Source organism: Nicotiana tomentosiformis, chromosome 9, assembly GCF_000390325.3.
Source record: "Nicotiana tomentosiformis chromosome 9, ASM39032v3, whole genome shotgun sequence".
Classification (NCBI taxonomy): Eukaryota; Viridiplantae; Streptophyta; class Magnoliopsida; order Solanales; family Solanaceae; genus Nicotiana; species Nicotiana tomentosiformis.
The window spans coordinates 12,124,629-12,148,350 of record NC_090820.1 but is presented as its reverse complement, the minus strand read 5'-3'; the positions used below and the strand labels follow the sequence as shown (position 1 = coordinate 12,148,350).

General features: G+C 39.7%; 1 long non-coding RNA gene across 1 annotated transcript; it reads left to right on the top strand.

The window, feature by feature from the left end:
- Positions 1 to 1,497: 1,497 nt before the first annotated feature.
- On the top strand, positions 1,498 to 10,619 carry LOC138899485 (uncharacterized). The gene is made up of 3 exons (XR_011411156.1): positions 1,498 to 1,590; positions 2,409 to 2,530; positions 10,250 to 10,619. It is a non-coding gene; the product is annotated as an uncharacterized lncRNA (long non-coding RNA).
- The last annotated feature ends 13,103 nt before the right edge of the window (positions 10,620 to 23,722 follow it).

Here is a 23,722-nt window from a genome sequence, read left to right as displayed (position 1 = left end):
AATTAAATTTGGCACCAACAAAGGTTCTTATGGACCATTTGGTACACCTTCTACTGAAAATGTGGATAAGACTGATTTCTTCAACTTTCAGATAGGAAATTATCGTCTTTTTGGTGGTTTTTATGGAAGTCAGAATGACGATAGTATTGAGAGTATTGGTTTCTATGTCAAAGCCATCCCATCCTCTATTATCAATTTGAAAGATTCTACAGTGAATGTTAAAAAGGAAAAAGATGAAGAAGATTAACTATGTTCGTATTGTTTACTCATTTGGTTTTACGTTTACGTAATAGAGCATCTGATTGGTGTTTGGTTATTATGTACGCTTTATTTCCTAGATCCAGTTTTGTTATTACAAAGAAAAAAAAAGGGTAGTGTACGATGTCTTTTATCACAATTTATTCCAGCAATTCACATTTTTTAATTCTTGGTAGTATTTATTTCATCCATCATATTTTACCGAATATTAGTCGCCCTAAGCAGCATAATATATTGGTCCAGCATAATATGCTGGAAGTTCATAAACAGATGCTCCAATCTCCAGTATATTATGTTGGAACTTTTCGTGTGTTGGAATTCCAGCATAATATGCTGGAAGTTAATACACATGTGCATCAATCTCCAGTATATTATGCTGGAACTTTCCGTGTTGCAGCAAAATAGTGATTATTTTTTAATGACTTTGCAAACGCTGGCTATTTTCCAATTACCAGTCCGAAAACTGACTTGCCCGTGCTATTTTCATCGATTGATTGGATCATTTTTTTTTATAGAGTGATGGAGATCCTGATGAGATCATAAAATGTCTACATATTACCTTAAAAATCGTTTATATATTATTTATAATCATCTAAGTAATGTCCGATTGATCTCTCATTAATCATTACCAGGATTATTTTTTTTATAAAGTTTGAGATCCCGATGAAATCATAAATGGCCTATGTGTTTTATAAAAATCGTTCATATATTATTTAAAATCGTTTAAGCGATCTCCGTGGATGGCTTATTAGTTATAATTAACCTTTAAAATTCAAACAAAAGAAATTTCTAATTTTATTTGTTGCACTGAACAATTAATGGGGAGTGGGGACGATAGTTCACCTTTCTCCTTTTTTTCATTATTTAATTCTTTTATTGCTTCTTGCTGACTTAGCAGGCGTTTGGACATAAGAATTGTAAAATCCGGATAAAAGTAAAAAATATTTTTAAGTGAAAATTGTATTTGAAAGTTAAAGTTGTGTTTGGACATGAATACAATTTTGGGTTATTTTTGAATTTTTGTGTATGATTTGAAGTGAAAAGTTTGAAAAACATCCTTTGGAGTTTTTCAAATTTTTGAAAAAATTTCGAAATTCATCTTCAAGCGAAAATTAAAAATTTTATGGTACTGATTTAGAAAAAGTGAATTTATTCTTTAAAAAAAATGAAAAAGTTTGTTCAGCCAAATAGCCCCTTACTTTAAATAGTATAACAAAGTTTCTTACTTTCCCCAAAATCATCTCTCTCCCGTAAAAGAGAAGCCCCTCCCCTTTCTTACTTTCCCCATCGCCTTGCCGCTGCTGGCTGCAGCAGCCACCAATCACTGTAACTGTAAGTCTCTCTTCTAATTCTTTCTCTTTGTTTAATTCAAAATCTTCGTACTTGGGTTTCTCTTAAAAATCAAAACTTTACTTCTTTCATGATCAAAATAAGCTTTTAAAGCTTTTTGTTGCTCTGTGATTGTTGTTGATGGGTGTTCATTTGAAGTTTAAATTTTCAAATTTAATTCAAATTTCTACTTGAAAATGTGCATGTCATCCGAATTCAATTGAACTTATAACTTGTAGTAAAGTGTTTCTAGTTCTTGTATATCCTATTTGGACCATGTAAATAGCTAAATGTCAACATTCAAAGTAGTTGGCACGCAGAATATCCAAATCCTAGATTCATATATCGTCCCAATTCAGTTGCATTCATTCCTAATTAAGAACTATTTGATGGAGAAAATTAAATGAATTCCCGATGCCAACGATTCAATTAGTACCCTAGTGTAACTACCATTTTTGAAATGTAAGCTATTTGGGAACTTAATTTTGGTCGTTAAATAAAGAGTTTTAAGCTATATATGCTTATAGTCTTACTAGCTATAGCAACTTATAGCTATAGCAACTTATATCATGTTTGATATGAAATGTTGTATGTTATTGTAGGTCAACTTAATCTAATATTATAAAAGTTTTTTTTAACTTTGTAGCAGTGCGTACAGAACATAAACTAAAAAATAAATTAAATTAGCTTTAAACTTCTCTTTAAGCTCCATCCTGCACTCTTGAATCTTTCCGAATGGTGTCCGAGTTCTCAAAAACTTTTAGAAGTTGAAATGAACTTCTTTATCTGTTTGACTTGATCTTCCAATTATGACTACTCAGAAAGAAGAGAGAATATGGATTTGATCAAAGTTGGCCCAGTGGGCGGACAAGCTGGATCATTTTGGGATGAAAAGGGACGAGACCAAGTTGCTGGGATTTTTGTTTCCTACAACAAAAACGCAGTTGAGTCACTTCAGTTCCTATTCTATGAGAGTGGAAACTTAGTTCTGTCAAACAAACATGGTGTTTTTTATCACACTCAAAAAAACTTTACTGTATTAGTACTTTTTTCTTTCTTTAGGGAGCAACACAAAAAAGGGTCTTTTTTGCATATATAGTACTCCCTCTGTTCCAGTTTATGTGAACCTGTTTAACTGGGCACGGAGTTTAAGAAAAAATAAAGACTTTTGAAATTTGTGGTCCTAAACAAGTCAAAAAGGGGTCTAGAGTATTTGTGTGGTTTTAAAAGCTTTTCACTAAGGGCAGAATTGAGAGTTTAAGCTAAAGTGTTTCCAAATTTAGAAATGAGTCATTCTTTTTGGAACGGACCAAAAAAGAAATAGGTTCACATAAACTGGAACGGATGGAGTAGTAGTTCAAAACAGTAGAAAGAAGACTGAATGGATAACTAATACATGATCCCTGGAAATTAGAGTGAAGACAGCGTTCACTTAATGAGTAGTAACATCAATGAGTGCTCAATGTGTGGACATGAGGTTGTTTTCTATCATATAAAAAATGAAAAATGAGTGCTCCCTTTTATGTGTGTCGTTGTTGGGTTGAGTGGAGATGAAAAAAATGAAAACTTGCCCTGAGTCGTGTAGAATGCTTTATCCAACAAAACTGTGAATCCTTTTACCAACTGTCAAGAATACTGCCAATTGAATAAGTCATTTTTGAATCATACTATGCAGTTGTCTTTGATTATCCATCAGAGTTTCTTACTTCGATAAGTGGTTACCACGGAAAATTGAGCCACGACCCTAGAGTTTTGAAAGCTATAAAATTTAGCACCAATAAGGGTTCCTATGGACCATTTGGGTGTACCCGACCTTCAACTGATGCCAGGGACTTCAACTTTCAGATGGAAAACCGTCGTCTTTTTGGTGGTTTTCATGGCAGCGAGAATGGCTATGGTGTTGAGAGTATTGGGATCTATGTGAAGCCCATCATACCCTCCATGATCAACTTGAGAATCCATGAGTGAAGGTTGAAAAGGAAGAAGATTAACTCATGATATAAACTCATCTTCTAGTTATTAGTTTCCAACTGATATAGTTCTGGTGTTCATTGACCTAGCAAAAGTCTACGAGAAAGTCCCAAGGGAGATCTTATGGGGATGTTTGGAAGCTAGATGTGTTAATGTAGCTTGCACTAGGGTGATCAAGAACATGTATGATGGAGCTAAGACTCGAGTAAGGACTGTGGGGGAGACTCGGAACACTTTCTAGTGTCTTATTTTACTCTGCTTATTTGGTTTTACTTTTGCACAGTCGATCTACTGATTGGTGCATAGTTATTATGTAAGGATTAACTGTTACAAACTGGAATCGACATGGATTTGAAAAGAGGCTAACTAGGGCTTGAAGTTTCATAGAGAAAGAGAAAGAATGAGCCGATCTTTTATTTCTTATCTCTACAAAAATAAAACGTTTCTTTCTATACAAAATAGAATGTGGGCCATTATTTATATGACCCGACTCAGTCCACTAAAGCTATAAATAAAACATGGGCCAAGACCAAATATACTAAGTACACTAACTAGCCCACATCAGTACAATTACTAAACTCAACACCCCCTTCAAATTGGAAGGTGGTAACACACCCAACTTGCTGATATGTAGATGATGGACTGTCCGAGGTAGAGGTTTGGTGAGAATATCAGCCATTTGAGTAGAGTTGGAAGTGTGCAGTAGAGAGATCAAGCCATCACCCAGCTTGGTGCGCACAAAGTGACAATCCAACTCTATATGCTTGGTCCGCTCATGGAAAACAAGATTCTTAGCAATGTATATGGCAGTCTGGTTATCACAGTAAACAGGAATAGAAGAAAGATTAGTAAGCCCAAAGTCAGATAAGAGTTTAGAGAGCCAGGTAACCTCAGCCACAACTTTGCTCAAGGACCTATACTCAGCCTCAGCTGAGGATAGGGATACAACAGGTTGTTTCTTGGACTTCCAGCTGACCAAACTGCCACCCAGGATGATACAAAAACCAGTCACTGACCGTCTACTATCATGACAAAAACCACAATCACTGTCATAATAAACTTGAAGAGAAAGATCAGAGGAGTTGTTAAAGAACAACCCAAAATCAGAAGCCCCTTTCAAGTACCTCAAGAGGTGCAAGGCAACTTTCATATGAGGAACACAAGGATGTTGCATGAATTGGCTCAGATGTTGTACAGAAAATGACAAATCTGGTCTGGTATGTGTTAAACAATTTAACTTGCCAATCAAACTCCTATACAACTTACGACTGGGTAAAGGATCACCCACACTAGCCTTCAATTTTTCATATAGCTCAAGATGGCAAACCACATGAGAAGATATATCAGAATAAAATTCTCTCAGGAGATCATGAAGGAACTTTCTCTGATAGAGTAAGACACCTGATGGAGTGTACAAAACCTCAATACCAAGAAAATAATTCAACAATCCTAAGTATTTGATTTTGATCTGATTATGCAAGAAGTCTTTCAAAGAATAAATTTCATCTAAATAAGTCCCAGTAAGAACTATGTCATCTACATAAACAACCAAGATAACAAGAGAATCCCCGAACCCTTTAGTAAACAAAAAGCAATCATTTAAGGAGTGAGCATAACCTCTAGACTGTAAAGCATGGGAAAGTTTGGCATACCACTGCCTGGAAGCTTGCCTTAGCCCATAGAGAGATTTCTGCAACTTACACACAAGGGTATCACATGAAGAAGTGGAGGGAACAAATAAACCAAGAGGAAGTTTCATCTACACTTCCTCATCCAAATCACCATGCAAGAATGCATTGTTGACATCTAGTTGAAAAAGATGCCACTTCCTTTTGACTGCTATAGCAATAAGAGCCTTAACAATAGGCATTTTCACAACAAGAGAGAAAGTTTCTTGAAAATTAACCCCCTCAACCTGAGTATCGCCCCTAACCACCAACCTAGCCTTGTACCTCTCATTAGTGCCATCACCTTTATATTTAACCTTGTACATCTATTTGCAGCCTATGAGTTTCTTACAATGGGGCAATTCAACAATTTTTCAAGTTTGATTTGCTTCTAAAGCCTCAAACTCTTTCCTCATGGCATCATGCCACTCAGGGACAAGAGCTGCCTGAGAATAAGTGAAAGGCTTGGGAACATACTGCTGACTAAAATGAGAATTAGAGGAAACAAAACTGGAGTCTAAGGATGAAGAGTGACATACATAACTCTTAAGGTAAAAAGGCTGCTTATGCACCCTAGTAGATCTTCTGAGTGTAGGAGGAGAATGGGGACATGGAGGTAGAGGAGGAGAAGAGGAAGGAGCAGAAACAAATGAAGAAGGAAAAGCTAAAGAGACAGAAGAGGATGAAAGGGGAGAGATAGGAGAAGAAGAAGAAGTATAAACAAGAGTAAGCAAGGGAGAACCATGACCAGTGGGTGATGAAGTAGGAGATGAAGAAGGAACATAAGATGAAGTAGAGGGAAAATCATCAGAACATGCAGAAAAAGGAAAAGGACAAATGCTGGGAGTACCAGAAGAAGATTGAAGAAATGGGAAAATGTGCTCATGAAAAACAACATCTCTAGATACAAGGCAAGAGTTAGTTTCCAGGTTATACAGTTTGTAGCCTTTCTTAGCAAAAAGGTACCCCAAGTATACACAAGACAAAGCTCTAGGCTGAAACTTGTCCTTATATGTTTTAGGAACAGTAGAGTAGCAAAGACACCCAAATACCCTAAGGTGAGAATAACTAGGAGGTTTACCATATAAGAGTTCATAAGTGCTTTTGTGATTTAGTAAGGGAGAGGGGAACCTGTTGATCAAATAAGTAGCAGTCGAGACACAATCTCCCCAAAATTTAATAGGTAGGTAGGATTGAAAGAGTAGGACCCTGGCAGTTTCAAGCAAATGCCTATGTTTTCTTTCCACCACTCCATTTTATTGTGTAGTGTGCGGACAAGAAGTTTGATGCATAATGCCTTTAGCAGAGAAAAGTTGAGATCCAGATAAACTAGACCGTAACTCCAATGCATTATCACTCTTAACAGTTTGCACCTTAGAAAGAAAATGGGTTTCTACCATGGTAATGAAAGCCTTTAAAAGTCCAAAAGCATTGTTCCTGGCACCCGGTAAGTGAGTCCAAGTAGCTCTAGTATAGTCATTAACAATGGTCACGAAATATTTTGATCCATCATAAGTGGGGGCATGGTAAGGGCCTCGGGTATCAATGTGGATTAATTGAAATGGTGCAACAGTTTGTATTAAACTATCAGGGAATGATAATCTGGTTTGCTTAGCCAGTGGACAAACAGGGCAAGTAAAAGATTGTTTAGAAGACAATTTGGCATTACAATCAGAAATACATTTCATCTTAGATAAAGGCAAGTGACCAAGTCTATAATGCCAAACAACATCCTTTTTATTGACTTTATTCAGTAGTGCATGATCACTATGTACATGTGCATCATAAAACATATTTGCATCAACAGGAGAAACATTGGAACATTCAACAGGAGAAACATTACAAGGAATGGAACAAAGGATTATACAAGAAGTAGAAGAATCACAAGAGAAGGATGTTGCAGGAAGTTGAAAGAGCTTGTAAAGTTCATTTTCTGGTCTACCAAGTACCACTGGCTTCTTCAGTGAAGGGCCCTGAAAAGTGCAGCCAACATTGGTAAACTGAACAAGATGACCAAGTCTAGCAACTAATTTGTAAACAGAAATTAGATTATAATGGAATGACAGAACATATAGGACATTGTGGAGTATTAAATCAGGGGACAAAGTCAAAGAACCAATATTAGTGACCTTAACTTTATACCCATTGGGAAGTGAGACAAGATAAGGAATTGGAAGAGTTTGAATATTGAAAAGAAGAGATTTGTCAGAATCTATAATCCATACTATGTTCTCTATTTTAGTAAGCAAACAGGTTTTGAACAGACTACTTTCAGGCATTAACTCACCGGCAAAGTTGGCTGAAGCCAAGAGATTTAGAGTGGAGCTTGAACTAGACAGGTGTGACTGCTGCAACAACATCATTAATTGGGAATACTTCTCTTTAGTCAAACCATGCACTGCAGACAATTATTCAGATTGAGATTTGGGCTGGTCAACAGAACCCCCAGAAGCACCAAGTAAACCAGATCTGTCCACTTCAGTATTGGCAACCATTTTCCTTGGACAAGCAGTTTTGGAGAATTTGAAGTTTGGAGGAAAACCATGCAATTTGTAGCACTTTTCAATAGTATAGCCAGGCTTTTTACAGTATTTGCAGATAAGAGAAGGTTTAGGAGGATCAAAGCTGACTTTTGAATGAAAATTCTGCTTGGAGACACCAACATTAAATAAGGCAGAACTTGAGGAAAAGTGAGAGGCAGAAGAAACTTGTCTCTGCTTTTCATCACTCAGCAATATGCTGTATACAATGTTTATGGAAGGAAGAGGCTTTAACATAATGAAGTTGCTCCTAATTTTAAGGTAGGTCTCATTGTGTCCTATCAAGAATTGATGCACCTTTTGCTCCTCTTCAGCCTTTTTATTTCCTCCACAAGTAAAACACTCGGATGGTTGACAAAGATAGAGGCTATTTCATCCCATAGCTGTTTGATTTTATTAAAATAGGAGGCAATATCCAAGGATCCCTGGGAAGTATGTGCTAGATCTTTCTTTAATTCAAAAATTCTAGCACCATCAGCTTTCCCATATCTCTCTTCTAATTCATTCCAGATATCTTTGGCAAGTTCTGAGTATTCAACACTACGAGAGATTTCCTTAGTGAGAGAATTGGTTAGCCAGGATACCACCAAGTCATTACAACGTTGCCACTGTCTGGCAAAAGGAGAACTAACATGAGGTCTCTCAGTAGTCCGATTTATAAAATCTAGTTTATTGCGCACAGATAAGGCAACCAGTATATTCCTTCGCCAATTACCATAACAGGTACTATCGAAAGGAATAGAGACTAAATAAGCTCCTAAGGTATCTGAGGGATGTACATAGAGAGGGTGACAGGGATGAGTAAAATCATCAGGATGAAAAGCAGTGTAGCGAGCAGAGGAGTTAATTGGAACAAATGAGGACTCGGAAACACTTTTGGTTGCAACAAGAGTAACAGTACCAATTGTCATTTTACTCGAACAATATCAACTAGATAGACATGCAAGTGAGATCATAGAATCTGACAATGAAAACAAAAATAGAGATGAAACGATGTTACCAATTCTTTCGCAACTGGAAAGACACGGCCTTGAGATAAAAAAACGAAGGAAATACCAAGCGGAAGCCAAAACCCTAGAATCCGATGAGAGTCCAACTGATAAGTCCTTACTGTCTCAATCGCTTGTAGGAATCAGAAGGATAAGACGAGATATCAACGAACAGATGAAAAATTTGAAGTACCAAACACCGAAAATTTGGGGCACTTCTTCTCCTTATTTAACTTTCAAGTGGGAGAGGACTTCCATAGAGTGATTTATGTTAACTCCTGCTACCTTAGCTTTGAACCAGCTTCTTCAATCCTGCTACTCTTTTCCCTTTATATAGCGGGGGTAGCTTGCTTCCAAGTCACTGGTCGGAACCAGATAAGGAACAAGAGAGAGAAGCACCCTAGGAATCAGAAAATGCCTCTGATGAGAGAACTCAAACAAAACTCCAGCGAGAAATTATAGGGGTAACATCGGACGATAGCCAAGGACGAGCTCTATCATAATCCAAGCTCTGATACCATGTTACAAGCTGGAATCGACATGGATTTGAGAATAGGCTAACTAGGGCTTGAAGTTTCATAGAGAAAGAGAAAGAACGAGCCGATCTTTTATTTTTTATCTCTGTAAAAATAAAATGTTTCTTTCTATACAAAATAGAATGTGGGCCACTATTTATATGACCCGACTCAGTCCACTAAAGCTATAAATAAAATGTGGGCCAAGCCCAAATACACTAAGTATACTAACTAGCTCACATCAGTACAATTACTAAACTCAACATTAACTTCTAAGTTTTTTATTAAAATTAGTTAAGATGCTACACCCCCTTCCACTATGATAGTGAGGTACATCACCTCCAATTTTGATTGCCAAAATTTCATCTTCATGTTTCGAGAAAAACTGTCTTCAAGATCGTTTAATTTAGTCAAACTGGTTTTTATAGCATTTTAACAGTTATTGGCCAAAGTAATCTCTAAAGAAGTTTTAACTTTGTCCTCTGAGCATTATTTGTCAAGTAACAGAAACCACCCAAAAACACTGTTAAAAGTTAAAACTAACACAGAACTTGCACATAAACGACAGAGTATTTGGAATTGTTTTATAGATTGTGGATTAATTGCAGGCAATGCATAATTAAGCTCTTTGGTTTAGATATCAAACTCTATGAGAGAGCTCTCCCATATTTAGTTTGAGCTGTTTTAGATCCTTCGCAGTTTGACTAACCTACTATATATATATATATATATATATATATATATATATATATTAATTTTTTTATTTAAAATCCTGACGTAATGTTCTAATCCATTTTCGAATATCTAAAATGGCTAACTTTGTGTAAACCAGTGAAAGAAAAATGTTCTAATAGCATCTATATATTCCTAGATTCCCAATCTTAGTTCATTCACTCCTAAGATATTCCTTTTTTTGGAGCAAAAGGATTGAAAATCTTTAAATTAAGCTTTTAATATTCTCTAGATGCTTCCTCCTGCAGTCTTGGGGGTACATATAATGATATTGAGAGTATGGGGATCTATGTGAAGGCCTCCCAGCTGATCAATTTGAAAGATTCTCCGGTAAATGTTAAAAAGGAAAAAGAAGATGAATAAGATTAACTCAAGATACTTTCATCGATCGATTTTGTTCTTGAGCCGAGGGACATACTATCTTCTCCAAACCTACTTGTGGGATTTCACTGTGTAAGGATTACTTTTTGATTATTTATTGGGAAAAAATGTTTAGATGCTTAAGCCCCATCCTCTACGTTCAGTGAGGTAAACCATTAACCACCTTCAAATTTTGATTGCCAAATTTCATCATCTTCATGTTAATTGGATAAAAATTGTTTTCAAGATCTTTAACCAGATTGGTGTTTCCCATTTAAAACTGCATGCACTTTTTCGTAATGACATTTACTTGCACTAGAATACTTCCCTCTTTCTCGTTAACTATATATGCAAATAATTACTAATGTGCTTGAATAATCAGAAATTACAATGGACCAAAGTGGTGTCTTGTACATGAATTCGCCCAAATATATTTAAGTATTAGATCAGAAGAATTACGGTGATATACACAATCTAAAGACGGAAGCATAGGTTTAAGTGAAACCATACCTCTTCATGTAAATCCATCCGTCTATGGTAGTGAGGTGAATTGCCTACCATATTTTTGTTTGTCAAATGTCATCATTATGTTTCTATAAAAGTTGTCTCCAAGATTCCTCGTATTGATTGGACAAAGGTTTCAAATGAACATCCTATGAAGCAGATTTTTTTTTTAAAATCCTTTACAAAATTAAAAAAAATTATAGTGTTTTCACACTTCCCTTCCGGTGTGACTTGAACCCAGAAGCAGTCATAGCTTGAACTTTTCTTCTCGAAGTTAGCCACATAACTCAGGCTTTTCGCCTATATTGTACATAGTTATATTTGACATAGACTACATTGGAATTCTTCTTATCGCCTAATATGTACAATCATTTTCACAATTTATTAATTCACATTACTTAATTCTTAATATCTCTTTCATCCATTGTTTTACCAAATATCAGCAATAACCGGCAATAATTTCAGCAGGTTTTACTATCCACCACGCCGACCATTTTTAGAAGTCTCGCAAATATTAGTGCTTAAGTTTAGTGATATAGGTAGAATATCTATCTATCTTCTATATTTATACTATACTAAAAGCACGAAAATCCTTAATTAGCGAAATATCGTTCGCCTTTTTTTACCCTTTAAAAATAGATTTCATGCTAGACAAAATAGTCTTTTAATTATTATTTCCTAATATTTAGGAGTTTTAAATCAACTACAATTATCGCTATTAAATTTTTTCTTATTTAATGTTTTTAATATTTAAGACTTTCAAATTAATTAAAAAATTTGACCATAATATCTTTCCTTATTTAAAAAATGTAAAAACTTCTAATATTAAGTAATTTAGAATCCACCAAAATATTACTTATATAAATCCCTTGCCTTATACGAATTAGCAAGAACTTCTAATACCTTTCAAACTTCTAATTCTTTGAAAATATTGTCCTTTTGTAAGAAATTTAAAGTTTTGTAGCCATACACACCTCCTATTCCCTTTATATGACGGATCACGTTTTTGTTTAAATTGCCGCATCTATTGTTGGGTTATCAAATTTTCTACAGATAATTTTCTTCATTGCATGAGTTCTCTCTTAAAATTTAACTACATACATCTATTTCAATCGAAAATAAACTATGAGATCTTGCATATCATCTTGCTTTAATTAATTGTATTATTTATTTGTTTTGATATGCCGTTAGTGAATCATTTATAATATGCTCTAATAATTGTCGCACTCATTGTGATGACCCGATAGATCATCTTATATTTTAAAATCTAATTTTGTGATCTGAAGCCTTAAAAATCTCATTTTTACCCACCTCGAGTTACGTGCACGATCCGAACGTGTTTTCGGAAAGCTTTTATGTTAAAAACTGTGAAAAATATGAAATATTGCTTTGAAAACTATTTGAGTTGACTTTGGTCAACATTTTGAGTAAACAGACCCAGATCCGTATTTTGACGGTCCCGGTAGGTCCGTATCATAATTTGGGATCTGGGCGTATGCCCGAAATCGAATTCCGAGGTCCCTAGCTCGAGATATGAAATTTTGATGAAAAATTAAAAGTTGAAAGTTTAATGATTTTATGAATTTACTGATGTTTGGTTTTGTTGATACAAGGTCCGTATTTTAGTTTTGGAGCCCGATACAGGTCCACTATAATATTTATGACTTGTCTGTCGAATTTGGTGAGAAACAGAGTTGATTTGACGTGATTCGGATGTGAAAATAGAAGTTTTAAAGTTTTCTTGAAAATTTTATTTGATTTGGTGTCTGATTCGTAGCTCTAGGTGTTATTTGACGATTTGATCGCGCGAGCAAGTTCGTATGATATTTTTGTACTTGTGTGCACTTTTGGTTTAGAGCTCCGAGGGCTCGGGTGAGTTTCGGATAGGCTATGGGATGATTTGAACTTAGAAAGTTTGCTGGTTTTCACTTCTGCTGGTTTCTGGTGTTTCCTTCTTCGCGGTCACGAATATACTCTCGCGATCGCGAAGGGTAAAATGGGTTGGGGGAGGTTTTGTTGTACGCGAAAGCTTGGTCGCGAACGCGGAGCATTGGAGGGCCTGCTCTACGCGAACGCGACCAGGCACAAGCGAACGCGTAGCGTTAGATAGCCGGGGCAGGGGAGTTGAGGTAGCTCTACGCGAACGTGAGCCCAGTCTCGCGAACGCGGAGGTGAGGCGGGCTAGACCTTCGCGAACGTGTGGAGTTACTCGTGATTACGTAAGCCAGTTGGGTCATGCTCTTCGCGAATGCATCAGGTTTCACGCGAACGCGATGAACACCTGACGCCAGTGACTTAAAACAGTCCCAATTACGGGATTTTGCCACTCTTTCAAAAATTTCAAAACTAGAAGACCTAGAGGCGATTTTCTTAAAAGATTTTCTTCCCCAATTTCTTGGTAAGTGATTCTAACCTACATTCTTTCAATTACCCATTACATTTCATAAGTTTTCACCCTAAAATCTAGGATTTTCATGGTGGAAATTGGGGGTTTGGATAGAATTAGGAATTTTTGCATAATTGGAATTTAGACCTCGAATTGAGGTCGAATTTTGAAATAAATTATATAATCGAGCTCGGGGGTAAATGGGTATTATGGATTTTGGTCCGGACCTCGGGTTTTAACCAAGCGGGCCCGGGGTCAATTTTTGACTTTTTGGGGAAAAGTTTGGGGAATCTGAATTTATGTATTGTAATTGATTTATTTAGCAATATTTGATATTATTGAGTTGTTTGTGGATAAATACGAGTGGTTTGGAGGTAAATTCTAGAGGAAAAGCGGTAATTGAGCATTGAGTGACTTTTGGAGCGAGGTAAGTGTTGTGTCTAACCCTGACTTGAGGGAATAAGACTTATTTGTCTATTTGATACATGTTTAGGTGTTGGGGAACAACGTATATGTGAGGTGACGAGTACTTATGCGTTATAGTCGGGTTAAAGCATGCGGGTGGGGGCTTGGTTTCTTGCGATTATAGCTTCCTTTGTTCATGTTATCCATGTTTAAACTAGGATTGTTAAATTGATCGTTCTTATCATGTTTACAGATTTTTTGGTGATAAATGAGTATTGATTTCAAAGTTGAGGTTGGTATTGTGGAACCAAATGTTGAAGTAAGGCTTGTACTTGTTATTCTATCTCCTTGTTCTTATTTGTTCATTGCATTATGGTAAGAGAGAGTGTTAATGCACGAAGGGTGATGTCGTGTTATATTGTGAGTGTTAATGCACGAAGGGTGATGCTATGACATATTATGAGTATTAATGCACGAACGGTGATGCCGTACCATATTATGAGTGTTAATGTACGAAGGGTGATGTCGTGCCATATTATAAGTGTTAATGCACGAAGGGTGATGCCGTGCCATATTGTGAGTGTTAATGCACCAAGGGTGATGTTGTACTATATTGTGAGTGTTAATAGACGAAGGGTGATGCCGTACCATGTTATGAGAGTTAATGCACGAAGGGTGATGCCGTGCGGTATTTATTGATTTATATTGTGAGGCTGAGAGTAAAAGCACGAAGTGTGATGCCGTGTAATTTCCTTCATTGTGTTTAGTTGTTTTCACTGGTTAAAAGCATGTTGACTGTTCTAGTTATCATTTCCGCTGTATCTCCAATATCGTGTGCCCCTTTAGCATGTCCCCCGTCCCAATAATACATGTTTAGCTGTTATTGTTATTTTCTTGTACATATACTATTATCTGCACAGGTTTATTATGTGAGTGTCTTGTCATAGCCTCGTCACTACTTCGTCGAGATTAGGCTCGACACTTACCAGTACATGGGGTCGGTTGTACTGATACTGCACTCTGCACTTCTTGTGCAGATTTTGGTACCGGTCCTAGCTGATCGTGAGGTTTACCAGCTTGGATTTTGCTGCCAGGAGACCCAAGGTAGAGCTGTTGGCGTCCGCGGACCCTGGAGTCTCTTCCTAGTTTTATTATTTACTGTTTCTTACTTCAAAACAGTGTATTTTTCCTCTTCAGACTTTGTTTGTAGTAAATCATAGTAGCTCGTGAGTTGAAGTATTTATATTATTTTGCATTTGTTGTACTCCAATTTAGCTTATTTGCTGTTATTTACTAAATTGAATAAGGATTGTCTTAATAATTTTCTAATGTCGTCTTGCATAGCAAGTGAAATGTTAGGCGCCATCACGGTCCCGACGGTGGGAATTTCGGGTCGTGACATGTTGGTATCAGAGCTCTAGGTTGCCTAGGTATCACAATTCATGAGCGAGCTTAGTAGAGTTTGGGGGATCGGTACAGAGACGTCTGTACTTATCTCCCAGAGGCTATGAAGTTTAGGAACAAATTTTGCTTCTATTCTTCTCTGTCGTGCGATTTTATTCTCATAATGCTAATTGAACTTTCTACTCTTATTCTCTCACAGATGGCGAGAACACGTACCGCATCTTCAGCCAAGCAGCAGCTAGAGCCTCCAGTGGCAGCTCCTACGAGGGGCAGAGGTCGAGGCCGAGGCCGTGCCAGAGACCGAGGCAGGGGTAGGGCTCAGCCCAGAGCCCGAGTAGCAGCACCTGCGGTGGAGCCTCAGGTAGAGTTTGAAGAGGAGGTTCCAGCCCAGGCTGTGCCTGTCGGACCAGCTCAGGTCCCGGAGGGGTTCATTTCCACCACAGTGCTTTAGGACGCTTTGGTCAGTTTGGTGGGCCTTATGGAGAGAGTGGCCCAGACTGGCGCATTTCCCATGGCACCAGCCGTCTCTCAGACTGCAGGAGGAGCCCAGACTCCTGCTACTCACACTCCAGAGCAGATGGCTCTCCAATATCTTACTCCAACCGCTCATCCAGTCGGAGTAGCTCAGCTGGTTGTGGCGGCACAGACCGATGATGGGTCAGTTATGTCTTATGAGGCTTTGTGGAGATTGGACAGGTTTACCAAGCTCTTTCCAATTCACTTCAGTGGTGCATCTTCCGAGGAACCACAGGATTATCTTGACAGCTGTCATGAGGTGCTACAGAACATGGGTATAGTGGAGACCAATGGGGTCGATTTTGCTACATTTCAGATGATTGGTTCCGCCAAAAAATAGTGGAGAGATTATTTGTTGACCAGACTAGCGGGGTCGCCTGCTCTTACTTGGGACCAATTCTCTCAGCTCTTTCTAGAGAAGTTTCTCCCTATCACACTGAGAGAGGAGCACCGTCGTTAGTTTAAGCGTCTCCAGCAGGGCAGTATGACTGTTACTCAGTATGAGACACATTTTGTGGATTTGTCCAGTCATGCTCTTCTTCTGCTTCCTACCGAGAGAGAGAAAGGGGGTGAGGAGGTTTATTGACAGACTTGCTCAGCCTATCAGATTGCAGATGGCTAAGGAGACTGGGAGTAAGATTTCTTGTCAGGCGGCTGCCAATGTCGCCAGGCGAGTCGAGATAGTTCTTGCTCAGGGAGGTCAGGGGTCTTACAAGAGACCATGTCATTCCGAGGGATTCAGCGGAGCCTCATCTGGAGGCAGGGGTACTTTTGGTAGAGGCCATCCTCCCAGGCCGTTCCATTCAGCACTCCAGGCATCCCATGGTGCCTCAGATGGTCGTGGCCCTCATATGCCTTATTCCGATCAGCTCGCCTACATTGCACCACCAGCTCCTATTAGTGCACCTCCACTCCAGAGTTTTCAGGGTGATTACTCAAGTCGACAGGTTCAGTTTCAGGGTCAGCGGTCACAGCAACCGAGGTCCTGTTATACTTGTGATGATCCGAGGCACATTGCTAGATTTTGCCCTCGGGCATCGGGTAGCTCACAGCATCAGGGTTCTCGTGCCATGGTTCCGGAACCAATTGCTGCACCACCTACTTAGCCAGCGAGAGGCAGGGGTCAGGTAGCCAGAGGTAGAGACCAGACTGTTAGAGGTGGAGGTCAGGCCGTTAGAGGTAGAGGCCAGCTAGCTAGAGGTCGTCCCAGGGACGTAGTTCAGGGTGGTAGGGCCCAGCCCCGATGTTATGCTTTTTCAGCCAGGTATGAGACTGAGTCATCCGATGTTGTTATTATAGGTACTGTTTCAGTTTGCAGTAGAGATGCTTCAGTTCTATTTGATCCGGGATCTACTTACTCCTATGTGTCATCCTATTTTGCTTCATATTTGGTTGTGCCTCGTGATTCTTTGAGTGCTCCTGTGTATGTGTCCGCACCTATGGGAGATGCTACTATTGTAGATCGTGTTTATCGTTCGTGTGTGGTCACCATTGGGAGTCTTGAGACTCGTGTAGATCTTCTACTTCTTGATATGGTCGATTTTGATGTCATTTTGGGTATGGATTGGCTGTCGCCTTATCATGCTATATTAGATTGTCACACTAAGACGGTGACATTAGCCTTGTCGGGGTTGCCTCGATTAGAGTGGAGAGGGACTTCTGGCCATTCTACCAGCAGGGTTATCTCTTATGTGAAAGCTCGGCATATGGTCGAGAAGGGGTGTCTAACTTATTTGGCTTATGTCCGCGATTCTAGTGCGGAGGTTCCTTCCATGGATTCAGTGCCAGTTGTTTATGAGTTTCCAGAGGTGTTTCCTGCAGACCTGCCAAGGATGCCACCCGACAAGGATATTGATTTTTGTATTGACTTGGCTCCGGGCACTTAGCCTATTTCTATTCCGCCATACCGTATGGCCCTGCCAGAGTTGAAAGAATTGAAGGAATAGTTGCAAGACTTGCTTGATAAGGGCTTCATTAGACCTAGTGTCTCGCCCTAAGGTGCACCTGTGTTGTTTGTGAAGAAGAAGGATGGGTTGATGAGGATGTGCATAGATTATCGGCAGTTGAACAAAGTCACCATCAAGAACAAGTATCCATTGCCGATGATTGATGATTTATTTGATCAGCTTCAAGGTGCCAAGGTATTTTCGAAGATTGATTTGAGATCTGGCTACCATCAGTTGAGGATTAGGGCATCCGATGTCCCTAAGACAGCTTTTCGAACTCGGTACGGACATTATGAGTTTCTAATGATGTCATTTGGGCTGACAAATTCCCCAGCAGCGTTTATGGATTTGATGAACCAGGTATTCAAGCCCTATCTGGATTCCTTTGTGATGGTATTTATTGATGATATCTTGATCTACTCCCGCAGTCGAGAGGAGCATGAGCAACATCTCAGGATTGTACTTCAGATTCTGAGAGCCAGCCAGTTGTATGCTAAATTTTCAAAGTGCAAGTTTTAGTTGGATTCAGTCACTTTCTTGGGGCACGTTGTATCAGAAGAGGGCATTCAGGTAGATCCTAAGAAGATTGAGGCAGTTCAGAACTGGCCTAGACCCACTTCAGCTACGGAGATCAAGAGTTTCTTAGGTTTGGCGGGCTATTACCATTGATTTGTGGAGGGGTTTTCATCTATAGCAGTCCCGTTGACCAGGTTGACCCATAAAGGTGCCTCGTTCAGATGGTCAGACGAGTCTGAGGCGAGCTTTCAGAAGCTCAAGACTGCTTTGACTACAGCGCCGGTGTTGGTGTTGCCCACATGTTCAGGATCTTATACAATATATTGTGATGCGTCCCGTGTTGGGCTCGGTGCGGTATTGATGTAGAAAGCAGGGTAATTGCGTATGCGTCACGGCAGTTGAAGGTTCATGAGAAGAATTACCATGTCCATGACTTAGAGTTGGCAGCCATTGTTCATGCGCTGAAGATTTGGAGGCACTATCTTTACGGTGTATCGTGTGAGGTTTTCACGGATCATCAGAGCCTTCAGTATTTGTTCAAGCAAAAGGATCTCAATTTGAGGCAGAGAAGGTGGTTGGAGCTATTGAAAGACTATGATATTACTATTTTGTACCACCCCGGGAAGGCCAATGTGGTGGCCGACGCCTTGAGTAGAAAGGCAGCAAGTATGGGCAGCCTTGCGTTCATTCCACTCGGTGAGAGGCCTCTTGCATCAGATGTTTAGACTTTGGTCAACTAGTTTGTGAGGTTAGATATTTCAGAGCCCAATCGTGTTCTAGCTTGTACAGTCGCTCGGTCTTCCTTGTTTGAGCGTATCAGAGATCAGCAGTATGACGACCCTCATTTGTTGTGCGGTACGGTGGTGCCAAGCAGGTTACTATTGGAGATGACAGAGTTTTGAGGATGCAGGGTCGTGTTTGTGTGCCTAATATGGATGGACTTCGTTAGATGATTCTTGAGGAGGCTCATAGTTTCCGGTATTATATTCATTCGGGCACCGCCAAGATGTATCAAGACTTGCGGCAGCATTATTAGTGGAGGAGTATGAAGAAGGATATAGTTGCTTATGTAGCCCGGTGTCTAAATTATCAGCAAGTAAAGTATGAGCATCAGAGACCTGGTGGTTTGCTTCAGAAGATAGAGATTCCTAAGTGGAAGTGGGAGCGTATCACTATGGATTTCGTTGTTGGACTCCCACAGACTCAGAGGAAGTTCGATGCAGTATGGGTCATTGTGCATAGGCTGACTAAGTCAGCGTATTTCATTCCTGTGGCAGTTACCTATTCTTCGGAGCGGTTGGCAGAGATTTACATCCGCGAGATCATCCATCTTCACGGTGTGCCCGTGTCTATCATTTCTGATCGAGGTACGCAATTCACCTCACACTTTTGGAGAGCAGTACAGGGTGAGTTGGGCACGCGGGTTGAGTTGAGCACATTGTTTCATCCTCAGACGGATGGGCAGCCCGAGCGCACTATTCAGATCTTGGAGGATATGATCTGTGCATGTATTATAGACTTCGGAGGATCGTGGGATCAGTTCTTTCCCTTTGTAGAGTTCGCCTACAATAACAGCTACCAGTCGAGCATTCAGATGGCTCCCTATGAGGCATTATACGGTAGGCGGTACCGATTGCCAGTTGGGTGGTTCGAGCCGGGGAAGGCTCGGTTGTTGGGTACAGATCTAGTGCAGGATGCCTTGGATAAGGTCAAGATTATTCAGGATCGACTTTGCACAGCTCAGTCCAGGCAGAAGAGTTATGCCGACCTTAGAGTTCGTGATGCTGCATTCGTGGTCGGAGAGAGAGTGTTGCTTCGGGTATCACCTATGAAAGGTGTAATGAGATTCGGAAAGAAGGGCAAGTTGAGCCCTAGGTATATCGGGCCCTTTGAGATTCTGGAGAGAGTGGGCGAGGTGGCTTACAAACTCTCATTGCCACCTAGTTTAGCAGTTGTTCATCCGGTATTCCATATGTCCATGCTCCGAAAGTATCACGGCGATCCATCCCATGTGTTAGATTTCAGCTCTGTCCAGTTGGACAAGGATTTGACTTACGAGGAGGAGCAGGTGGCTATTCTAGCCCGGCAAGTTCGACAGCTGAGGTCTAAGAGTTATCCTTCAGTTCGAGTGCAGTGGAGAGGTCAGCCCGTTGAGGCAGCTACTTGGGAGTCCGAGTCGGACATGCAGAGTAGATATCCACATCTTTTCACCAGTCCAGGTACTTTTCTATGTCCGTTCGAGGACGAACAGTTGTTTTAGAGGTGGAGAATGTGATGACCCGATAGGTCATCTTTTATTTTAAAAATTAATTCGGCACCGGGCATTTCGGCACTCTAATGTTGTTCTGGTACTTTTGGGAGTACGGACCGCACATATTTGGGTGCTGAGGTGAAGGAGGGATGCGGACCGCACATAAGAGTGTGGACCGTAGCAGAATTTCGCGGAATTTCGCGGACCGCACAATTCTGTCCGCGGCCGCGCTCCAAGAAGTTCTGCAGATTCACCGGTCCAACTTCGGGAGCTTATATCTTTTGAGCTACAAGGAATTTTGAGATGATTCAAAAAAGATTGTAGCAATTCGTGTCTAGTTTTCAAATAGGTAAAGAAGTCATCATTTGGACATCTGTAGAGAAAGTTATAGCCAAAATACTAAAGCTTGGCAGTGCAGCAACCAAAAAGTGCGGCCGCACCAATTTTTCGCGACCGCAGGACCTGGGAGGCGCGACCGCACTTGGGATTTCGCGGACCGCACATGGTGAGTTCAGAGAATGGGCTATATAACCGAGTCTTAGGTTATTATTTTATTTTTGGACCTTGGGAGTTCGGTTTGAGACGATATTTCGTGGGGTTTTCAAGAAATTCATCGAGGTAAGTGATTCTAACTCAGATTTGGTTAACATACATGAATATATCATTGTTTTCATCATTTAATTAGTATTTTGAGATGAAAATTTGGGAAAATTGTAGAAATTTCATAAAACAAATTTTTGGGAGTTGAACACCGATTCAGAGTCGGATTTGAGTGAAATTAGTATGGTTGAACTCGTAATTGAATGGGTTGTTGAATTTTGTAACTTTTGTCGGGTTCCGAGACGGGGGGCCCACGAGCGATTTTTGAGCTAAATTTCGGAGTTTTATGGAAAATTAGCATTTTCTTATGGAATTAATTCCAATTAATTTTATTGACCGAAATGAATTAATTGTGACTAGATTCGAGGCATTCAGAGGCCGATTTGCGAGGCAAGGGCATAGCAGAGTAAAGAATTTCACACTCCGAGGTAAGTAACAGTTTTAAATCTGGTCCCGAGGGTATGAAACCTCAGAATTTGGTATCATGAGATTACTTTGGAGGTGACGCACATGCTAGATGACGGGTATGTGGGCGTGCACCGAGGGGATTGTGACTTGGTCCGACCCGTGGAAACTGTATAGCTGAATAACTTGTTGACAGTTATGTGCTCTCTATGTGTTATGGAAACCTGACTATAAGTCTTGCTAGAAATCATGTTTAGGCTATATGTTGGTATTGTTGGGACCCACATAGATCGTGTACATATTGAATTATCTATTTAAATTGTTGTTTTGTACTTAGTCACAACTTACTTGATTATTTTATCTCAGTCTCTATTGTTCATTATTGATGTATCATACCATTGTTGTTTGGGCTGATGTTTATGATTTTTGAGAGCCCGATAGATTGGAGAGCTTTATGACTGAGTGAGGCTGGGGGCCTGATTATGTTATACTATAGCACGTGAGTTGGCCGTGCAGCACGTGAGTTGGCCGTGCGGATCCTTATATTATACTATTGCACGTGAGTTGGCCGTGCGGATCCTTATATTATACTATAGCACGTGAGTTGGCCGTGCAGCACGTGAGTTGGTCATGTGGATCTAGATATTTATATTATGGCACGTGAGTTGTTCGTGCAGATTGTAGCACTTGGGCTGTTGGAGCCCCTCCGGAGTCTGTACACCCCTAGTGAGCGCGGGTACCCATTGAGTGTGAGTGCTGAGGGCTGGGAGCCCAGTGAGTTATTGTTGTCTTGAGAGGCTGTATTTGCTTTTAATTTGTTGATGCACTTAGTTGCTATCTGTCATTGTTGTGAAATCTCTGAAAGATTTTATATCCGGATTCATGAACTTGAACTGTATAAAATTGATTTGACTTAAACTGCCGGATTTGGAAGCATGTCTATTCTTTGCTGGAATTATTGAAAGTGAAATATAATTACGTGGCTCATCATTATCTTCAGTTCCTTAGTTATTATTGTTACTTGCTTAGTTGGTTGTACTCATACTACACCCTGTACTTTGTGTGCAGATCCAATTGTTCCCGGACATAGCGGGTGTTGATCCTTTCGCGTAGTTGATTTTCAAGAGAGTTTTAGAGGTAGCTGCCGTATTTTGCAGACCTTGCCTCTCCGTCCCTATCTTCTTATTTACAGTATTTGGTCTCAGACTGTTGTGGACCGTATTTTCCAGACTTGTATTCATATTAGATGCTCATGTACTTAGTGACCCCAGGTTTTGGGGAGTGTTCGTCTTAGTATTTGTGAAATTTTGTATTGTATTTAAATATTATATTTTCAACCTTAAAGAGAAGTTTTGGTTTATTGAGATTATCGGCTTGCCTAGTATCGATATAGGTGCCATCACGACAAGTTGGGATTTTGGGTCGTGACAAGTTGGTATCAGAGCTTTAGGTTACATAGGTCTTCTGAGTCATGAGCAGGTTTAGTAAAGTCTTGCAGATCGGTACGGAGACATCTGTACTTATCTTCGAGAGGCTACAAAACCTTTAGGAAAATTTCACTTTCTTGTATTCTATCGTGCGAAATTGATTTAGCTTGAAACATAACTCTTTGAATTTCTTCCACGCATTCGTATGCGTACATGAGCGCTCGATATCAGCTGTGCATCGCCGGCTTGTGATTCTATGAACGAGGTTCAAGATGTGTATTCTGTGTTTTGGTGATGGGCCAGTCTGGAGGACTTGAGGCCAGGTTTAGACCGCAACTTAGGCTTGGTAGCTTCAGTTGTAACCTGTACATATGGACTCATATGCCCGGTAATGTCCCTATGAATGGAATTTGTGGCTCTATGAGCGGTAGAATGGCTTTATGATGTGTCTGATGTAACTACGGGATGTGTTAAGACGATTTGAATGTGACGAGAAGTATTTCCTTAAAATCTAAAGGAAGTCCATTGGGTGCTTTATTTTCGTTTTGATGTGATGTACAATATCTAGTGTGAATGTTTTGAAAGATCTTTCACGTTGTTAAACTTTGGAGCAAATTAAGTTATCGTGTTTGGTTAATGAGTTTGGACTCAAAAAGATTAAGTGATTTCATAGTAATTGTGGCTGCGAAAGGGTATAACAAGATGCCAATTTGAGACTAAGCAGGTGGGAGTAATTTATGTAGGTGTGTTCCTTATGATATGAATAGAGATTTTCTTTTCTGCCAGTGGGGTGGATGTGTTAAGACTTGAATTTGAATCTGGTTGAGAAAGTTGACTTGAGTGTTAAGAGAATGAACACGAGATTAGTGGATGATTGAGGTATTTTATTGTTGGTGTGTCTTGATCTTGAGAAGAATTTTCGTTGAACTGACTGCGGTATTAAGGCAGTAATAAAGTATGGGTATTGTGAGTAATCAAGTATTTTAATCTATAGCTTTGAG